The 20732-nt window shown below is 44.9% G+C and overlaps 1 protein-coding gene across 1 annotated transcript in view; it reads left to right on the top strand.

The window, feature by feature from the left end:
• Positions 1–20732, top strand: part of LOC141126683 (uncharacterized) — a 640228-nt gene that overhangs the window by 28585 nt on the left and 590911 nt on the right. The window lies entirely within an intron of this gene.

Raw genomic sequence — 20732 nt, forward strand, 5'->3', positions numbered from 1 at the left:
CCACTTCCATCCATGCCCACTCTTCCCCTTAGCTATTCTCCTCCACTCCTACCTGTGCCACTCTCCTTCTTGGCTATTCTCCTCCACTCCTACCCATGCCACTCTCCTCCTTGGCTATTCTCCTCCACTCCTAGAGATACATGCTCTCTTCCTTGTCCATTCTCCTCCACTCACACCCAACCATGTTCTCATTTGTGGCTATTCTATTTCAATCCAACTCATTCCTGTTCTCCTCTCTGGCCAATCTTCTCTTTTCCCAACCATCCCCCCTCACCTCTATGCTCTTCTCCTTCATTATTCACCTCCATTCCTACACATGACTGCTCCTGTGACACTACCACTCAAGCCTCTTTTTCTCTCTGTCCATTTTACCCTATTCCCACCCATGCCTGCAGTTCAAACTACTTTTTTTTTTTACATTATCTATCTATCTATCTATCTATCTATCTATCTATCTATCTATCTATCTATCTATCTATCTATCTATCTATCTATCTATATGGGGCAGACTCGATGGACCACTTGGTTGTTTCTCTCCCCTTTGCTTATTTTCCCCCATCCCATCTCCTGTCTGCTCTCCTCTCTGTCCATTCTTCTCTACTCCTACTGATGCCCTCTCTCATCCTTGCCCATTCTGCTCCATTGCCATCCATGTACTTTCTCATCTGAGGTCATTCTTTGTCACTCCCACTCCTGTCTGTTTATTTCTATGGCCATTCTCCCCTACCTCTACCCATGCCCTCTCTCTTCCTTGCCCATTCTCCTGCTTGCCCATTCTTCTTCACTTCCACCCATGCCTGCTCTGCTGCTTGGACATTCTCTTTCACTCCTACCCATGCCGGCTCTCTTCTCTGGCCATTCTCCTCCAGTCCATCCAGGGCCAGATTACCAACATCATGGGCCTGGTGCTGAGGATTTTGGTAGGGCTTTTTATAAAAAATAAAAGTGCAAACAATTTTTTGTTATAACAAATTAAATTTAATAGAGAGAGGGAGGATGAGAGAGACAGAAAGGGGATGAGAGAGGGGTGAGGGGTAAAGGAGGGGGGATGAGAGAGAGAGGATGCGCATGAGCATGCGTGGAAGTGACAGCAAAGCAGCCCAGCCAAAGCAAGTGACCAAAGACACAGAACCCGGGAGGAAGACCAGTTGAAGATGGAAGCGCCCAGGACCCACTGGATTGATCACAGCGCAGAGCTGGAGGGCTCAGTCTGACAGGTAAGTGTAGCCTAATGTGCTAATATGCTGTGTATACCTGTACATTATGGCATAACCTACTTCAGGGCTTCTAAAAAGTAGTAATGTTAGTGAAGTTTACTACCACTTTATGATCACAGGATCCCAGGAGCCTATCATGGGGCCCCCTATTGACCCGGTGGCCCTTGGGCAGTGCCCAAGTGCATAGTTGTCAACATTTCAAAAATATTTTCAGGGACACTTTTTTTTTTACCAGTGGTATATTTAGAGTAGCTGACATCCCCTATGTTCCTCTATACATCACTGTAGTAATCACAAAATTAAATGAGTACTAATAATGGGCAGAACAAATATGAGGACTGAGAAGATTTCCTTTAGTTGAAGAGGCATAGGGGAGGAGTATGGATGATATAAATGTGGGAAGTATGTGCGGGTGAGGGAGAGTAGTGTGGAGGGTATAACAGTAGGCGCTATGTACAGGAGAGTAGTGTGGAGGGTATGACAATGGGCACGATGTACAGGAGAGGAGTGTGGAGGGTATGATGGGGGCAGTATGTACAGGAGAGGAGTGTGGAAGGTATGTAAAGGAGAGGAGAGGAGTGTGGAGAGAAATACAGTTGGCAGTATGTACAGGAGAGGAGTGTGGAGGATATGATGGGAGCATTATGTACAGGAGAGGAGTGTGGAGGGTATGATGGGACAGTATGTACAGGAGAGGAGTGTGGAGAGAAAGACAGTTGGCAGTATGTACAGGAGAGGAGTGTGGAGGATATCACAGTGGGTGGTATGTACAGGAGAGGAGTGTGGACAGTATGATAGTGAGCAGTATGCACAGGAGAGGAGTGTGGAGGGTATGGCAGTTGGCAGTATGTACAGGAGAGGAGTGTGGAGGGTATGACAACTGGCAGTATGTACAGGAGAGGAGTGTGAAGGGTATGACAGTTGGCAGTATGTACAGGAGAGGAGTGTGGAGGGTATGACAACTGGCAGTATGTAAAGGAGAGGAGTGTGGAGGGTATGACAGTTGGCAGTATGTACAGGAGAGGAGTGTGGAAGGTATTTTGGGGGCAGTATGTACAGGAGAGAAGTGTATGACAGTGGGCACTATGTACAGGAGAGGATTGTGGGGGGGTATAACAGTGGGCACTATGTATAGGAGAGGAGTGTGGAGGGTATGACATTTGGCAGTATGTACAGGAGAGGAGTGTGGAGGGTATGACAGTTGGCAGTATGTACAGGAGAGGATTGTGGGGGGGGGGTATAACAGTGGGCACTATGTATAGGAGAGGAGTGTGGAGGGTATGACATTTGGCAGTATGTACAGGAGAGGAGTGTGGAGGGTATGACAGTTGGCAGTATGTACAGGAGAGGAGTGTGGAGGGTATGACAGTTGGCACTATGTACAGTAGAGGAGTTTATGAAAGTGGGCAGTATGTACAGGAGAGGAGTGTGAAGGGTATCACAGTGGGTGGTATGTACAGGAGAGGAGTGTGGAGGTTATCACAGTGGGTGGTATGTACAGGAGAGGAGTGTGGAGGTTATCACAGTGGGTGGTATGTACAGGAGAGGAGTGTGGCGGGTATGACAGCTGGCACTATGTACAGTAGAGGATTTTATGAAAGTGGTCACTATGTACACAAGACGAGTGTGGAGGATAAGACAGCGGGCACTATGTACAGGTGTGGAGGACAAAGGTGTCTGGGAAGGAAAATGTAAGGGTTTGTGGAAGGATGGCGAAGATAAGGGGGGGCGGCACCCGGGCGTTCCTAATGGACGGTCCGCCCCTGGTTCTGAGCCTGTTCTGAAATTATTTAAAAAGGGGTGAATGTTGGTTCTGGCGTATCAAAAGAACCGGGATCTTTAAAAGCACAAAGGGGTATGAAGTAACACCACTACGAAAAGAGTTAATTCTGCAAGACAAGGAAGAGGAGTGTAGTTGCTAAGAGTAACAAAGCTCAAGTTCAAGACATAAAGCAACCAGTCGTCATCTATGGAACCTGGTATGGGTGACAGGGGGTCGATATTCTGGCTCCCTCCCAAAGAGAACCAAAACTGTGTTACAGGGATTCATGGCATCGAGTGCACACATGAGGTCCGTGCCATGTGTATGGCAGGACTGTTACTAAGAGTGAGGTAACAGAGGTACGCTGGACTGGTTGAGTGGGCGCAGGCTCAGCACATCACTCCCAATACAACATCTACTAAGTTACTGTGTGTAGTGACATGGGACTCCACATTTTCAGAGGAACCCAGGACATGGTGTAAGGGCTCATCTCAACTGCCTTAATGTTAGATTGACCGCAGTCTCCACCTGGTCATGGGCATTGATGAGCATGCTCTTCGCTAAAGGTACCCCCGCATGCAGGGCAAAGTAAGTTGCACACACACACACATACAATTCTAAAAGGGAGCTCCCAATCTGTATTTCTTTGCCTTGATCAGGGCTGGACTGGGACAAAAATTTGGCCCTGGAATTCATCCAGACCAACCCACTCTAATTTTGCAAACAGGCACAAAAACAGTATCCTGTGCACTTGCACGAGAGTGACATCATCGCGGCCCGGCTATTCACACAGCAGGAGCATGCAAACCTAGAAGGAAGACCGGGGTGAAAGGGGAAGGCCCACGGCAGCAGTGACCGCACGCTGCTGGAGGGCTTCGTTTCAAAGGTAAGTTTGTCATGTGACAATAAAATCGTGCCCACACCGCAAGGGCTTGTTTAGGTCCAGGCAGCATGAAAAAGAAAGATTTACTTACTTGATCCTCCACCCTGCTAGAATGGTCCTCAGAGAGTCTTCTCCCCCATGGCTCCAGCCGTCTAAGGTCTTCTGATGTCATCAAGACTGATGCAGAAACCAGAACCCCAATTCTTACCATTGGGGCCCCCTTCATTCTATAGGGTCCTTCTTCTAGGTCCCCTACATCCCATACAACCCCCTACATTCCATAGGGTCCTTCTTCCCATTGGGAACCCCCTTCATTCCATAGGGTCCTTCTTGTAGGGCCCCTATATCTCAAACACCCCCTTCATTCCTTAGGGCCCCTTCTTCCCACAGGAGCCTCTTCATTCCCTGGACCCCCTGGTTGTCTTGTATCTTCCAGCCCCCCTCTCCCCCCTGTCACCTGCCCCCTAGGACTAGGCCCGAAGCCTGGCTCTGGCATTATATATTTTTAAATTAATTTACATCAAAAATCCATTCGGTGCAAATAATGATTCAAACAATATGCAAAATTCAACGTAGCTAAAAGTTCATCAAAAGTGTCAATTAATATTGAAATGTGCAAAAAATAAGTGCATAACAATATTTTCAGCAAAAAATTCATATATAAACCATGCTTATAATTAAAACCATTATATCCAAACTTTGTCCATTGTATTAAAGTGCAAAAAGAGTGCAAAAAAATTATATATGCATTTTTTGCTGAAAATATTTTTATGCACATTTCAATATTAATTGACACTTTTGATGAACTTTTAGCTACGTTGGATTTTGCATATTGTTTGAATCATTATTTGCACCAAATGAATTTTTTAAGTTATTTTAGTCAGCGCCACATCCTTTGCTATATAATGTATTCAATGGCTGTGCCGGGTTACCTGGACGGGTTCCTGCAGCAATGTCATCCTCCGGCCTCCCTCTTCTGCTCCGGGGACCTCTCTACCTGTCGGCTGCTCTCAGGGCATCACACGGGCGGCTCCGGCTCATTTAAACTCACAGCGACCGTTACCGCGGGGGCCGCCAGGGATAGCCGAGTTTTGCTGGACAAATCCAAAGAGCTGTCAGAGAGGAGGGGGGCGGGGGAAGTCGAGCGGTGACGGGAAAGGACGAATGTGGCCCGGAGGTAGCCGAAGATGTCCGTACGGAAGCTCGATACCTAGCCATGTGCAGTACAGCAGTGCTCAAATTATTGGCTGCGTGGGTAGCGCAGCTATAAATTTGACAGGCTGTCACTGAAACCGGCCCACCGAGCCATCGGCCCGCTGGGAAACTCCTGGTAGTCCCAATGGCCAGTACATGCCTGGCCCTGATAATATATATATATATACCCCTTGAAATATCCACATTTTGTCATGCTACAACTAAAAACGTAAATTTATTTTATTGGGATTTTATATGATAAACCAACACAAAGTGTCACATAATTGTGAAGTGGAAGGAAAATGATAACTGTTTTTCACAATTTTTTACAAATAAATATGTGAAAAGTGTGGGGGGGTACATTTGTATTCAGCCCCCTTAGTCAATATTTTGTAGTAGCTCCTTTCTCTGCAATTACAGCTGCAAGTCTTTTTGGGGATGTCTCTACCAGCTTCGCACAGCTAGAGAGTGAAAGTTTTTCCCATTCTTCTTTGCAAAATAGCTTAAGATCCGTCAGATTGGATGGAGAGCGTCTGTGATCAGCAATTTTCAAGTCTTGCTACAGATTCTCAATTGGATTTAGGTCTGGACTGTGACTGGGCCATTCTAACACATGAATATGCTTTGATCTAAACCATTCCATTGCAGCTCTGGCTGTATATTTAGGGTCGTTGTCCTGCTCTAGGGTGAACTTCCGCCCCAGTCTCAAGTCTTTCGCCCCAGTTTTCTTCTAAGATTGTCTTGTATTCGCTCCATTCATCTTCCCATCAACTCTGACCAGCTTCCCTGTCCCTGCTGAAGAAAAGCATCTCCACAACATGATGCTGCCACCACCATGTTTCACGGTGGGGATGGTGTGTTCAGGGTGATGTGCAGTGTTAGTTTTCCACCACACATATCGTTTTGCTTTTAGGTAAAAAAATAGAATTTTGGTCTCCTCTGACCAGAGCACCTTCTTCCACATGTTTGCTGTGTCCCCCACATGGCTTCTCACAAGCTGCAAACGGGACTTCTTATGTCTTTCTTTCAACAATGTCTTTCTTCTTGTCACTCTTCCATAAAGGGCAGATTTGTGGAGAACACGACTAATAGTTGTCCTGTGGACAGATTCTTCCACCTGAGCTGTGGATCTCTGCAGCTCCTCCAGAGTTACCATGGACCTCTTGGCTGCTTCTCTGATGAATGTTCTCCTTGCCCGGCCTGTCAGTTTAGGTGGATGGCCATGTCTTGGTAGGTTTGCAGTTGTGCCATACTCTTTCCATTTTCGGATGATGGATTGAACAGAGCTCCGTGAGATGTTCAAAGCTTGGGATTTTTTTATAACCTAACCCTGCTTTAACCTTCTCCACAACTTTATCTCTGATCTGTCTGGTGTGTTCCTTGGCCTTCATGATGCTGTTTGTTCACTAAGGTTCTCTAACAAACCTCAGAGGACTTCACAGAACAGCTGTATTTATACTGAGATTAAATTACACACAGGTAGACTCTATTTACTAATTAGGTGACTTCTGAAGGCAATTGGTTCCACTAGATTTTAGTTTAGGTTTTAGAGTAAAGGGTGCTGAATACAAATGCACGCCACACTTTTCACAGATTTATTTGTAAAGAATGTTGAAAACCGTTTTCCTTCCACTTCACAATTATTTGCCACTTTGTGTTGGTCTATCACATAAAATCCCAGTAAAATAAATTGACGTTTTTGGTTGTAACATGACAAAATGTCGAAAATGTCAAGGGGTATGAATACTTTTCCAAGGCACTGTAGATCACCAAGACATCCCGGGGACAATGGGCCATTACACAAGTGCAGCTTATTTTCACGATATAAGATGATGGGACACACCATATTAGTGTGTTGTATCATCATGACAAAGACTTTGGCTTTAGGGCTTTTTTTGCCGTGTCCTCATTTGGGAGATTTCCCCTCACATCCGAGTCCATTAGCCATCATTATCAAGATACACGTTGAAGGGAAACTTTAAATCGTACACTTGTCACTGAACTACAAATGAAAGGAAATCTCCCAATAAGAACACCTGTTCCGGTGACAGTGGGATTTCCTCTCACTTCCTCTCGGGGCAGGAAGTAAGAATAGAGCTTCCATATGGAGACATAGACATTTTTAAAAATTATCCTGACTTCCAGTCTTTGGAACACAACAGGAAGTGACAGGAAAACTCCCCACTTTCACTGGAACTGATGTCACACTAAAAGTCCGGACAGGGGTTCTGGTCCAATCCCCAATCTCTCCAGGGCCAGATTAGAAAATGCTTTGGTTAACCCCTGGTAAGATCATCCCAGATCTACCTCACATCTGCTTTAATCTCTGCAAAGTAAAAAAAACAGCTCCGGCAATGGCCATGTTAGCTCAGTGAAGCAGCCAGACACCATGCATTTTAGAAGAAGTCAGCAATGGCAGCCTACATTTTTCATCACTCTTTAGGCCGAGTTCACACCATTACTAATCGTAGGCTGGTTTTTACCGCATCCAATTTGCATAGCAGGAGATTGTGACCGGCTCTCTATGGAGACATTTCACATATCTCTGCAGAGTCCTGTGCGTCTTTTGGTTCCCTTTCAGGTCCGAAATTCGGCCCAAAATTCGGGCTGAAATCAGACCTGAAACGTTGAATGGAGACACACTGGACTCCTCCTGTGAGCTGCTGTGTTCTCAAGTGTGAACCCGGCCTCAAAGTTGAAAGAGTAGATAATACAGTAAAACAAAACTAACCAAGAAGGCACAGCAGCTCCTATATTTTCTCTGCCGCCTTAAAAAAAAAGCCAGTCTCCTTCCACCCATCCTTACTACATTCTATAGGGGAACCATCGAGAGTGTGCTGACCAGCTGCACCATTGTCTGGTATGGGACCTACAGTTCTGCTGACCGCAAGTTCCTGCAGCGGCTAGTGAAGACGGCTGAAAAGATTATTGGTGTCTCTCTCCCCTCCATCCTGGACATTTTCCATACACGATGCTCCAGCAAAGCTGCCAGTATCGTGAAGGATCCTACTCATCCCTCCCACAGTCTCTTCCAGCTCTTGCCATCAGGTAGAAGGTACTGGAGTATCAAAACCAGGACTGTCAGACTACAGAAAAAGTTTTTTTCCCAGGCTGTGAGAGCCTTCAACTCCAATCCTCTTTGAAACCTCTTCTCCAACCTATATATTGTGACCAGGAATGTCTCACTTCCCCTCCTTTTTACTCTTGAATATGCACTAGACACTTTTATAAAAACTTGGTGCTACAAAGACTCTTTGAAATACACAGTATACAGTGGGGACGGAAAGTATTTAGACCCCCTTAAATTTTTCACTCTTTGTTATATTGCAGCCATTTGCTAAAATCATTTAGGTTCATTTTTTCCTCTTTAATGTACACACAGCACCCCATATTAACAGAAAAACACAGAATTGTTGATATTTTTGCAGATCTATTAAAAAGAAAAACCAAAATATCACATGGTCCTAAGTTTTCAGACCCTTTGCTGTGACACTCATATATTTAACTCAGGTGCTATCCATGTCTTCTGATCATCCTTGAGATGGTTCTACACCTTCATTTGACTCCAGCTGTGTTTGATTATACTGATTGGACTTGATTAGGAAAGCCACACACCTGTCTATTTAGGACCTTACAGCTCACAGTGCATGTCAGAGCAAATGAGAATTATGAGTTCAAAGGAACTGCCTGAAGAGCTCAGAGACAGAATTGTGGCAAGGCACAGATCTGACCAAGGTTACAAAAAAATTTCTGCTGCACTTAAGGTTCCTAAGAGCACAGTGGCCTCCATAACCCCTAAATGAAAGATGTTTGGGACCACCAGAACCCTTCCTAGAGCTGGCTGTCCGGCCAAACTGAGCTATAGGGGGAGAAGAGCCTTGGTGAGGGAGGTAAAGAAGAACCCAAAGATCACTGTGGTCGAGCTCCAGAGATGCAGTCGGGAGATGGAAGAAAGTTGTAGAAAGTCAACCATCACTGCAGCCCTCCACCAGTCGGGGCTTTATGGCAGAGTGGCCCTACAGAAGCCTCTCCTCAGTGCAAGACACATGAAAGGCCACTTGGAGTTTGCTAAAAAACACCTAAAGGACTCCAAGATGGTGAGAAATAAGATTCTCTGGTCTGATGAGACCAAGATAGAACTTTTTGGCCGTCATTCTAAGCGGTATGTGTGGAGAAAACCAGGCACTGCTCATCACCTGTCCAATACAGTCCCAACAGTGAAGCATGGTGGTGGCAGCATCATGCTGCGGGGGTGTTTTTCAGCTACAGGGACTGGACGACTGGTTGCAATCGAGGGAAAGATGAATGCGGCCAAGTACAGGGATATCCTGGACGAAAACCTTCTCCAGAGTGCTCAGGAACTCAGAATGGGCCAAAGGTTTACCTTCCAACAAGTCAATGACCCTAAACACACAGCTAAAACAAGGAAGGAGTGGCTTCACAACAACTCCGTGACTGTTCTTGAATGGCCCAGCCAGAGCCCTGACTTAAACCCAATTGAGCATCTCTGGAGAGACCTAAAAATAGCTGTCCACCAACGTTTACATCCAACCTGACAGAACTGGAGAGGATCTGCAAGGAGGAATGGCAGAGGATTCCCAAATCCAGGTGTGAAAAACTTGTTGCATCTTTTCCAAAAAGACTCATGGCTGTATTCGATCAAAAGGGTGCTTCTACTAAATACTGAGCAAAGGGTCTGAATACTTAGGACCATGTGATATTTCAGTTTTTCTTAGTATGTACAGTTATGTAGTTCCCAGATGTGTATAGGTTTATCAGTTTTTATTTTAAGTTCTTTTCGCTGTGTTTTATTCTTTGTGTAGTTATAATTATGTTTAGTTAGTATGTAGCACCGTAGCCCTGTGAGATATGACATTTCGTTCTACCGTATGTCCTCATGTGTAGTAGAATGAAAATAAAGCTTGACTTGACTTGATCAGTGATTATTTCATGGTGTCAAAAAAGAGAGCAAGAAACAGAAATGGAACATATATATTATTATTGAGAATTTTTTCCATACACTGTGGTGATCAGAAAAATCTAGGTTACAATTCTTTATGAAGTGAATGTTTGAATACCCTATTATTTATATAAACAAATGGATACAAAGTGACAAAAAAATTAAACAAACCAGTGTCTGAAAAACAATAAGTCCTGAAATAAAAAAAATGTTTGATTCAAAAATCTATTATTAAATAAGTTCAAAGGTGTTCAAAAACGAAAACTGTGTGAATAAAATGTGTTAATCCATCGATGAATCAACAACCGTGAAAAAAGACTGTGTCCACCCAAACTGAAAGGAATCGTGAAATTCCAGGCAACCTTATCCAGCCCTGCTTCACCACCGTGTTTAAAGTAATAGATAGCAGCTTACAAGATCCTAGGATCTAAGTACGCATGTCTCCACAAAGGGAAGTCAGCTGTGACGGATCGCTCTCTGAGACTCGAGCTGGACTCCGGCTCCACCCGCAGGTACACACTTCTCAACCAGGTCCACAGACCAAGGCAAATAGGCAAATGGGTTCCTGATAATCAATCACTGGTATATAAATAGAGCACTGACTTCATGTGCTCAGTTGATACCGTGTGAAGGAGGTAAAAAAAAAAAAAAAATAAAACTCATAGTCCATTAACTCTTTAAAAATAAATTAGGTTTAATAAAATGATGCACTTACAAAAATTGGGTAAAAAACAGCAAAACATTATGAGAACTACTGGCTCCTTGTCCAACGCGTTTTCCCGGAATAAGCATCAACTATGTATGATATCACATATGATATCATACACCTAGGAGACCAGATACCACCACATATGATATCATACACCTAGGAGACCATATACCACCACATATGATACCATACACAGCCAGGAGGCCAGATACCACCACATTTGATATCGTACACAGCCGGGAGACCAGATACCACCACATATGATATCATACACAGCCAGGAGGCCAGATACCACCACATATGATATCATACACAGCTGGGAGACCAGATACCACCACATATGATACCATACACGGCCAGGAGGCCAGATACCACCACATATGATATCATACACCTAGGAGACCAGATACCACCACATATGAAATCATACACCTAGGAGACCAGATACCACCACATATGATACCATACATGGCCAGGAGGCCAGATACCACCACATATGATATCATACACCTAGGAGACTAGATACCACCACATATGAAATCATACACCTAGGAGACCAGATACCACCATATATGATATCATACACAGCCGGGAGACCAGATATCACCACATATGATATCATACACAGCCAGGAGGCCAGATACCACCACATTTGATATCGTACACGGCCGGGAGACCAGATACCACCACATATGATATCATACACAGCCAGGAGGACAGATACCACCACATATGATATCATACACAGCTGGGAGACCAGATACCACCACATATGATACCATACACAACCAGGAGGCCAGATACCACCACATATGATATCATACACCTAGGAGACCAGATACCACCACATATTATATCATACACCTAGGAGACCATATACCACCACATATGATACCATACACAGCCAGGAGGCCAGATACCACCACATATGATATCATACACAGCCAGGAGGCCAGATACCACCACATATGATATCATACACAGCTGGGAGACCAGATACCACCACATATGATACCATACACGGCCAGGAGGCCAGATACCACCACATATGATATCATACACCTAGGAGACCAGATACCACCACATATGAAATCATACACCTAGGAGACCAGATACCACCACATATGATACCATACATGGCCAGGAGGCCAGATACCACCGCATATGATATCATACACCTAGGAGACTAGATACCACCACATATGAAATCATACACCTAGGAGACCAGATACCACCATATATGATATCATACACAGCCGGGAGACCAGATATCACCACATATGATATCATACACAGCCAGGAGACCAGATACCACCACATATAATATCATACACCTAGGAGATCAGATACCACCATATATGAAATCATACACCTAGGAGACCAGATACCACCACATATGATACCATACATGGCCAGGAGGCTAGATACCACCACATATGATGCCATACACAGCCAGGAGACCAGATACCACCACATATGATACCAAACACAGCCAGGAGACCAGATACCACCACATATGATACCGTACCCAGTCAGGACACTAGATATCACCATATATTCTATAACCCATAAGACAGGGGAAAAAAAATATAGTACTACAATAATCCTTCCATAAGAAAGGTTAAAGCAACAAAACCGTCAGTAGAAGGATACACTAAGACCTCAAAGAGTGCAACCCATCATATAAGACATCTTCCAACTACCCCCAATCCGGGCTATCAGACAACCACTCAATAGTGTTGAGTAGGGATGAGCTTCATGTTCGAGTCGAACCCATGTTCGACTCGAACATCGTCTGTTCGCCCGTTCGCGGAATTGCGCACGATATGGGCCGTTCGCGCCAAATTCGTGTGGCGCGTCACGGCCCATAATTCACTGCGGCATCGCAGTGCATTGCTGGCTGATGATTGGCCAAGCATGCACTATGACCCGCATACTTGGCCAATCACAGCGCCGTCTGAACAGAGAGCCGTAATTGGCCAAAGCCAAGGAGGCTTTGGCCAATTATGGCTCAGGGGATTTAGTACACGCCCCACACTATATAAGGCCGCCTGCACGGTGGCCCTGTGTAGTGTGTGTTCCGGCGTTGAGATAGATAGATAGACAGAGAGACAGTGTCATTCGATTTAAGTTAGATAGATTAGGCAGGACAGTCAGTGAGTTAGCTGCACTTACAGTGTATTGTGTATATATATGCATCCCAGGTGTTGTATATATATATATATATATATATATATATATATATATATATATACTGTACTCAGTTTAGCTAGATCCGTTCCTGTTATCTTGCTACTGACAGGCAGGCTTGTCTTGTTACAGTATTTACAGCTACCTGAAGAAAATTGCTGGTGTTCTTTTGATCCTATTAGTACCCAAGTCAGGCAGCTAGACTATTTTCAGTTAGTGTAGTGCGTCCTCCTCACAGTGTTCAGTTAAAGCTACAAGTTAGTTTAGTGTGACCTCTGCACAGTGTTCAGCTAAAACTACAAGTTAGTGTAGTGCACAGTGTTCAGCTAAAGCTACAAGTTAGGGTAGTGCGTCCTCCTCACAGTGTTCAGCTAAAGCTACAAGTTAGTGTAGTGCGTCCTCCTCACAGTGTTCAGCTAAAACTACAAGTTAGTGTAGTAAGACCTCTGCACAGTGTTCAGCTAAAGCTACAAGTTAGTGTAGTGCGTCCTCCTCACAGTGTTCAGCTAAAACTACAAGTTAGTGTAGTGCGACCTCTGCACAGTGTTCAGCTAAAGCTACAAGTTAGTGTAGTGCGTCCTCCTCACAGTGTTCAGCTAAAACTACAAGTTAGTGTAGTGCGACCTCTGCACAGTGTTCAGCTAAAGCTACAAGTTAGTGTACTGTGTCCTCCTCACAGTGTTCAGCTAAAGCTACAAGTTAGTGTAGTGCGTCCTCTGAACCGTGTTCAGCTAAAGCTACAAGTTAGTGTAGTGCGAGCTCTGCACAGGGTTCAGCTAAAGCTACCTGTAGAAGGTTGGTGGTGATCCTATCACTACCGCAGGCAGCTAAATAAGTTACAAGTTAGTGTAGTGCGTCCTCCTCACAGTGTTCAGCTAAAACTACAAGTTAGTGTAGTGCGACCTCTGCACAGTGTTCAGCTAAAGCTACAAGTTAGTGTAGTGCATCCTCTGAACAGTGTTCAGCTAAAACTACAAGTTAGTGTAGTGCGAGCTCTGCACAGTGTTCAGCTAAAGCTACCTGTAGAAGGTTGGTGGTGTTTTCCTGATCCTATCACTACCGCAGGCAGCTAAATAAGCTACAAGTTAGTGTAGTGCGAGCTCTGCACAGTGTTCAGCTAAAGCTACCTGTAGAAGGTTGGTGGTGTTTTCCTGATCCTATCACTACCACAGGCAGCTAAATAAGCTACAAGTTAGTGTAATGCGAGTTCTGCACAGTGTTCAGCTAAAGCTACCTGTTGAAGGTTGGTGGTGTTTTCCTGATCCTATCACTACCGCAGGCAGCTAAATAAGCTACAAGTTAGTGTAGTGCGTCCTCCTCACAGTGTTCAGCTAAAACTACAAGTTAGTGTAGTGCGAGCTCTGCACAGTGTTCAGCTAAAGCTACCTGTAGAAGGTTGGTGGTGTTTTCCTGATCCTATCACTACCGCAGGCAGCTAAATAAGCTACAAGTTAATGTAGTGCGAGCTCTGCACAGTGTTCAGCTAAAGCTACCTGTAGAAGGTTGGTGGTGTTCTCATACTACAGGCAGGCAGTTGAATTTGCTAGCTGCAGTATCAGTATATATATATATATATATATATATATATATATATATATATATATATATATATATATATATATGTATATATATCCCAGCTTAGTGCAGCTACAGGCCATTAGTATGTCCGGAAGGCCAAGAAGGAGAGGCAGACAGTCACAAGCCAATAAAAGTTGGCAAGCAGGCTCTGTGACTAGAGGCAACAGTACTGGTCGTGGAGACGGTGCATCCTCAGCAGCACGTGGCCGTGGGACACGCTTGTCCTTTTTTCCGGCAGCTGACCGTGTTGAGCCGCAACATGAGGAAGACTTGGTCGAGTGGATGACCAAGCCGTCCTCATCCACCTCATCCTCTCTCACCCATGCTCAGGGTACTTTGTCTGGCAAAGCAGCTGCCAACGCCTCCTCTTCCCTCAGCTCAATGGCATTAGTGACTCCTTCCCTAGCCCCACCATGTCCTCCTGAGGAGTCCCTCGAACTGTTTGACCACAGTGTTGGGTACATGCTTCGGGAGGATGCCCAGCATTTAGAAGACTCTGATGATGATACTGAGCTAGATGAAGGCAGTAACTTGAGCATGGACAGAGGGGGTGCCCAAGAAGGAAAGCAATCTCGCAGTCATGCTCCCCCTGCTGCAGCATACTGCCAGGTTTGTTCCAGAGATGAGGAGGGAGGGGATGATGAGGTCACTGACTCAACATGGGTGCCTGATAGGAGAGAGGAGGAGGAGGAGGCACATCACCAAAGAGGCAGGATGCCCTCCAGGGGCCAGCCTAAGGGCAGCACACTGATTGCATCACACCCCAAAGCTCCGCATGTGCAGGGCACTGCTCTATCTGCGCGTTATTCCAAAAGTTCTTTGGTGTGGGCCTTTTTTGAGACGAGTGCATTAGATCGCACCGCTGCTATTTGCAACATATGTCTCAAGCGTATCTCGCATGGCCAAAACATCTCCCGCTTGGGCACCACATACTTGACCAGACATATGTTGACCTGCCATGCAGTTCATTGGCAAGCGTATCTAAAAGACCCACACCAAAGAACAAAGAGGACCTCTCCTTGCTCCTCATCAGCTGAGATCTCCAACCCAACTATACCTTCAGCCCTCTCTGAGACCTGCACTGAGAGGAATGAAGGTATAGAATTAGGTGTGTCACAGCCAAGTACTTGTGGGCAATCTGCTTTCGGTACACCGACGTCAGATTGTACCAGGCAAATGTGAAAGGCAATGTTCATGCCTCGCTGGACAGGGCGGTCAGCGGTAAGGTGCATATTACCGCTGACTCATGGTCCAGCAGGCATGGACAGGGACGTTACCTAAGTTTCACCGCGCATTGGGTGATTCTGCTGGAAGCTGGGAGGGATGCAGGACAAGGTGCAGTAGTGTTGGAGGTTGTTTTGCCACCATGCCTCCAAAATGCCACTACTAATGATTGTGACACACTTCTCTCCTCCACCCCCTCCTCTTCTTCTTCCTCCATGGCCTCTTCCTGTGCTTTGTACTCGGAACCAGTGGTGCACCGTAGGCGTTCAAGGGGCTACACAAGTACGCAGGCCAAAAGATGCCATGCGGTGCTTGAGCTGGTGTGCTTGGGGGACAGGAGCCACACTGGGGCAGAGGTTCTGGCAGCTCTGCAGAGGCAGGTTCAGAGGTGGTTGACGCCATGCCAATTTAAGGCAGGAATGGCGGTTTGCGGCAATGGCACCAACCTCCTCTCTGCCCTCTGACAAGGGCCAACTGACCCATGTGCCCTGTTTGGCTCACGTCCTTAACTTGGTGGTGCAGCGGTTCTTGGGCAGGTACCCGGGCATACAGGATGTCCTGAGGCAGGCCAGGAAAGTCTGTGTGCATTTCCGCCGGTCATATAATGCAGTGCTCGGCTGGCAGACCTCCAAAAGGAATTTAACCTGCCCAAGAACCGCCTAATCTGTGACATGCCCACCAGGTGGAACTCAACATTGGCCATGCTGCAGCAGCTGCACACGCATGGCAGAGGGCCATCAGTGAGTACCTGTGCGACTATGGCACCAGGACAGGGTCAGGGGAGCTTGTTTTTTTTCCCCACGCCAGTGGGCCATGATCAGGGATGCATGCACTGTCCTGTCACCATTTGAGGAGGCCACGAGGATGGTGAGCAGTGACAGTGCATGCATTAGTGACACTGTCCCCCTTGTCCACCTGTTGGAGCACACGCTGCGTGGAATAATGGACAGGGCACTTGAGGCAGAACAGAGGCAGGAAGAGGAGGACTTCCTTAGCTCTCAAGGCCCCCTTTATCCAGACAGTGTTCCTGCGTGCCCGCCGATCACACAGGAAGAGGAGGAGAGGGAGGAGGAGGATTGTGTCAGTATGGAGGTGGAGCCTGGCACTCAGCATCAGCAGCAGTCTTTAAGGGATCAGTTCCAAGAAACACATGGACTTGTACGTGGCTGCGGACCATGTCGTCCTTTGTGACCCAGAGGACTCCGGACCGAATGCCTCAGCAAACCTATGCTGCATGGCCTCCCTGATCCTGCAAAGCCTGCGTAAGGATCCTCGTATTCGTGGTATCAAGGAGAAGGACCAATACTGGCTGGCAACCCTCCTTGATCCACGTTACAAGGGTAAGGTTGCAGACCTTATCTTGCCGTCGCAGAGGAAGCAGAGGATGAAACATCTTCGGGAGGCCTTGCAGAAAGGTCTGTGCAATGCGTTCCCAGAGACTGGGAGGTTACAAACTCCTGTTTCTGTACAACGTGTTGCTGAGGCTTCGGTCAGTCAAAGAAGGAGCGGTGGAGAAGGTGGCCATCTGACCGATGCGTTCAGACAATTTTTTAGTCTGCAGCCTCAAGGTATGATCGGTTCCAGCAACCATCGGCAGCGTCTGTTTTACATGGTGCAGGAATACCTAGGGGCAAGATCTGACTTGGACACCTTTCCCACCGAAAATCCTCTGGGTTACTGGGTCTTGAGGATGGATCACTGGCCAGAGCTTGCACAGTATGCAATTGAGCTACTGGCCTGTCCTGCATCCAGCGTTCTTTTGGAACGCACATTCAGTGCTGCTGGAGGCTTTGTAACCGATCACAGGGTGCGTCTGTCCACCGACTCGGTCGATCGACTGACCTTCATAAAAATGAATCAGTCTTGGATCACCACCAGCTACCACCTGATGCTGATGTAACCAAATATTTTTTTTTGAAATCTCAGATCCCTTCAAAGACTGCCTATGTTGATGCTGAGTGACTATCCTGAGTAATTATCCTCTTCCTCCTCAATGATCATGCTTATAGCTTGTAAGAACATTTTTGGTTCTGGGCGCCGCCACCAGTGCCTAAGGCCCAATTTTTCAGGGCGTGTAATTACAATTTTTGATGCAATACTTTGCAGCAGGGCTTGTTCCTGCGTTCCAACTAGAGTATCTGGGAGGGGTTGCAGTGTTGTGGCACCAGCACCAGAGCCTAAGGCCCAATTTTTCAGTCCCTGTTCAACTGGGGCATGTAATTACAATTCTTGATCTAATATTTCACAGCAGGGCCCATTTCTGCGCCCACCAAGATTAACCGTGAGGACTTACAGTGTTGTGCCACCAACACCAAAGGCCCAATTTTTCTGGCCCTGTTCAACAGGGGCATGTAATTACAATTCTTTATTGAATATTTCACAGCAGGGCCCGTTTCTGCGCCCACCAAGATTAACTGTGAGGACTTACAGTGTTGTGCCACCAGCACCACCACCAACAAAGTCCCAATTTTTCAGTCCCTGAGGGGCATGTAAGTAGAATTCTTGATCTAATATTTCACAGTAGGGCCTGTTCCAGCGCCCACCAAGAGTAACTGTAAGGACTTACAGTGCTGTGGAACCAGCACTACCATCACCAAAGGCCCAACTTTTCTGGCCCTGTTCAACAGGGGCATGTAATTACAATTCTTGATCTAATATTTCACAGCAGGGCCCTACGAGGGCTTACAGTGTTGAGGCCACAACAACACCTACGGCCCAAATTTCTGTTGAGTATATAGGGCAGGCCCCTACTTTCAAACATCCAACTTACAAATGACTCCTACTTGCAAACGGAAGGAGACAACAGGAAGTGAGATGAAATCTACCCCATAGGAAGGGAAGTTCTCTCCTGTAAGAGTTAATATAGGAAAAACTTTTCTCCTTTCCACTGATGCTTTATCACCAATCCTTGTTTCACTAAAAACCCAAAATTTTCAAAAAACATTTGTCATTGGGACAGAAAGTGAGATGAAATCTTCTGAAGAGGAGCACAGACAGCAAAACAAATGTTACAGGGGTGATAACCCTTCCCTATGTTTTCCAAAAAGCTTAAAATAGATTTTTTGGCTGGAGCTACACTTTAAAAATGTACCAGTTCAAAATTATAAACAGATTCTACTTAACAACAAACCTACAGTCCCTGTCTTGTTTGCACCACCTGTATACTGCTGTTCAGAGTATATAGGGCCTTGGGGCCCCACGCCTTTCCTTTTATTAATTTGGGTGCGGGGTTCCCCTTAATATCCATACAGGACTCAAAGGGCCTGGTAATGGACTGGAGGGTACCCATTGCGTTTGTCTCACTGATTTTCATCCATATTGCCAGGACCCGACATTACATTAAAGCCGCAAGCAGTTTTAAATGACTTTTTTTCCTTTAATGTTTCCTTTAATGTTTTTTTTTGCATTGATACAAACCCTTTTTAGGACAATACCATGCAAATTAGCCTTTAAAATGAGCACTTTTGATTTTGAACATTCGAGTCCCATAGACATCAATGGGGTTCTAACGTTCGTGCGAATTTTCGGTCCGTACTCAGGTTCTGGTGCGAACCGAACCGGGGGGGTGTTCGGCTCATCCCTAGTGTTGAGATTCAAATTCAGATTAAATTCAGGTTTCACCTTATTTTCTAACCACTATGCCCCTGTGCTGCCAAAAAACAGAAGTACAGAGAACATCTGTTTATCCTACCAGAAATTCTTATATATTTTTCTAAATTTAAATGGCCTACCAAACAATAGTAATCATTATTCCCAGCTATCTACTGTAAACTACCAGTCCCCCAATGTAATGGAAACGAAGGAAGGAAAAGTTTGGAAAAGTCTGGGAAGATCAACTGTTATTTTTTGCATTACTGAAAATTTACTTGACATGTAAATATACTTGACATGAAAAAAAAAAAAAAAAACACAACAACTAAAGCAACCACTACATCTAAGGACTGGAAATACAATATATTACATTTTTCGGTATTGTCTAATCAGTCCAGCTTTCCTGCCTATACATATGGGGCAGAACACTTTCTGTATTTCAGCTTTTTTTTTGCAAAAACTTCTATTATCTAAAACGTTCTACATATTATTTGTTTTTGTTTTTTTTTTTTATTATTATTTTTTTTTTTAGAAGAAGGGTTAGTTTTGTAAAAAAAAGTGTTAAAATAAAATCTATAGAAAAAAAAATAGGTAAAAAAAAAGTTAGTTGTTTTGTGTTTTGATTAATGTTAAACGAGCAGTTTTACAGAAAAAAAAACAAATACTTTTTTTTTCATTTGCAGATAATTTTTCTTTACTTTGTACTAAAGCATAATTTTAGTTTCACTAGAAACTTGACATGTTATAGACAAAAACATATACTTTTTTTTTGCAGTAAAATTAAATAAACTTTTTACCATGGGTCAAAAAAACACACAAAAAACAAACGAAAAAAATATTTTTTATATTACTTTGTTTTGGCTATAGATTTCATAAAATCATTTATGTGAAAAAGGACTCCTGGTATTTTACAGAACATAGAAGTATATGATTAAAGTAATTATTGATAACACTGATATCTCATTTCAGTTTACAAGAAAATACAAGGACATGACATTTCTGACAGGAGCAACAGATATTTTCTGTACTTACTAAATAAGTTCTTGGCCTGAAAAAAAAAGAAAACTAACACAGCCACCACATCTAGGGACTGAAAAAGATACATTTGTATTGCATTTTTGCTCTAGGGTTTAGATACATTGTTATATTTATATTGGTACGGTGACTGAAGATTCGTCTTACAATTTTGGTGACCCTCTGTGTATTACGACTGCTTAGACTCCAAACCCAAAAGCTTGTGCTGATAAAAAGAAAAATAACTGTATTAAAAAATAACCGTTGGTGCAGTGGTGGCCGCTCTATATGGGGCGAAGGGGCGCTGCCTCCCTAATCCATGCGTCTGGGCCCTAATCTACATGCAGGGCGTCTGTCGGACGCATGCATTCCAATGTTTTTTTCCTTGGAAGCACATGATTAGAGCCTGA

The sequence above is a fragment of the Aquarana catesbeiana genome, linkage group LG02 (assembly GCF_042186555.1).
Source record: "Aquarana catesbeiana isolate 2022-GZ linkage group LG02, ASM4218655v1, whole genome shotgun sequence".
Classification (NCBI taxonomy): domain Eukaryota; kingdom Metazoa; phylum Chordata; class Amphibia; order Anura; family Ranidae; genus Aquarana; species Aquarana catesbeiana.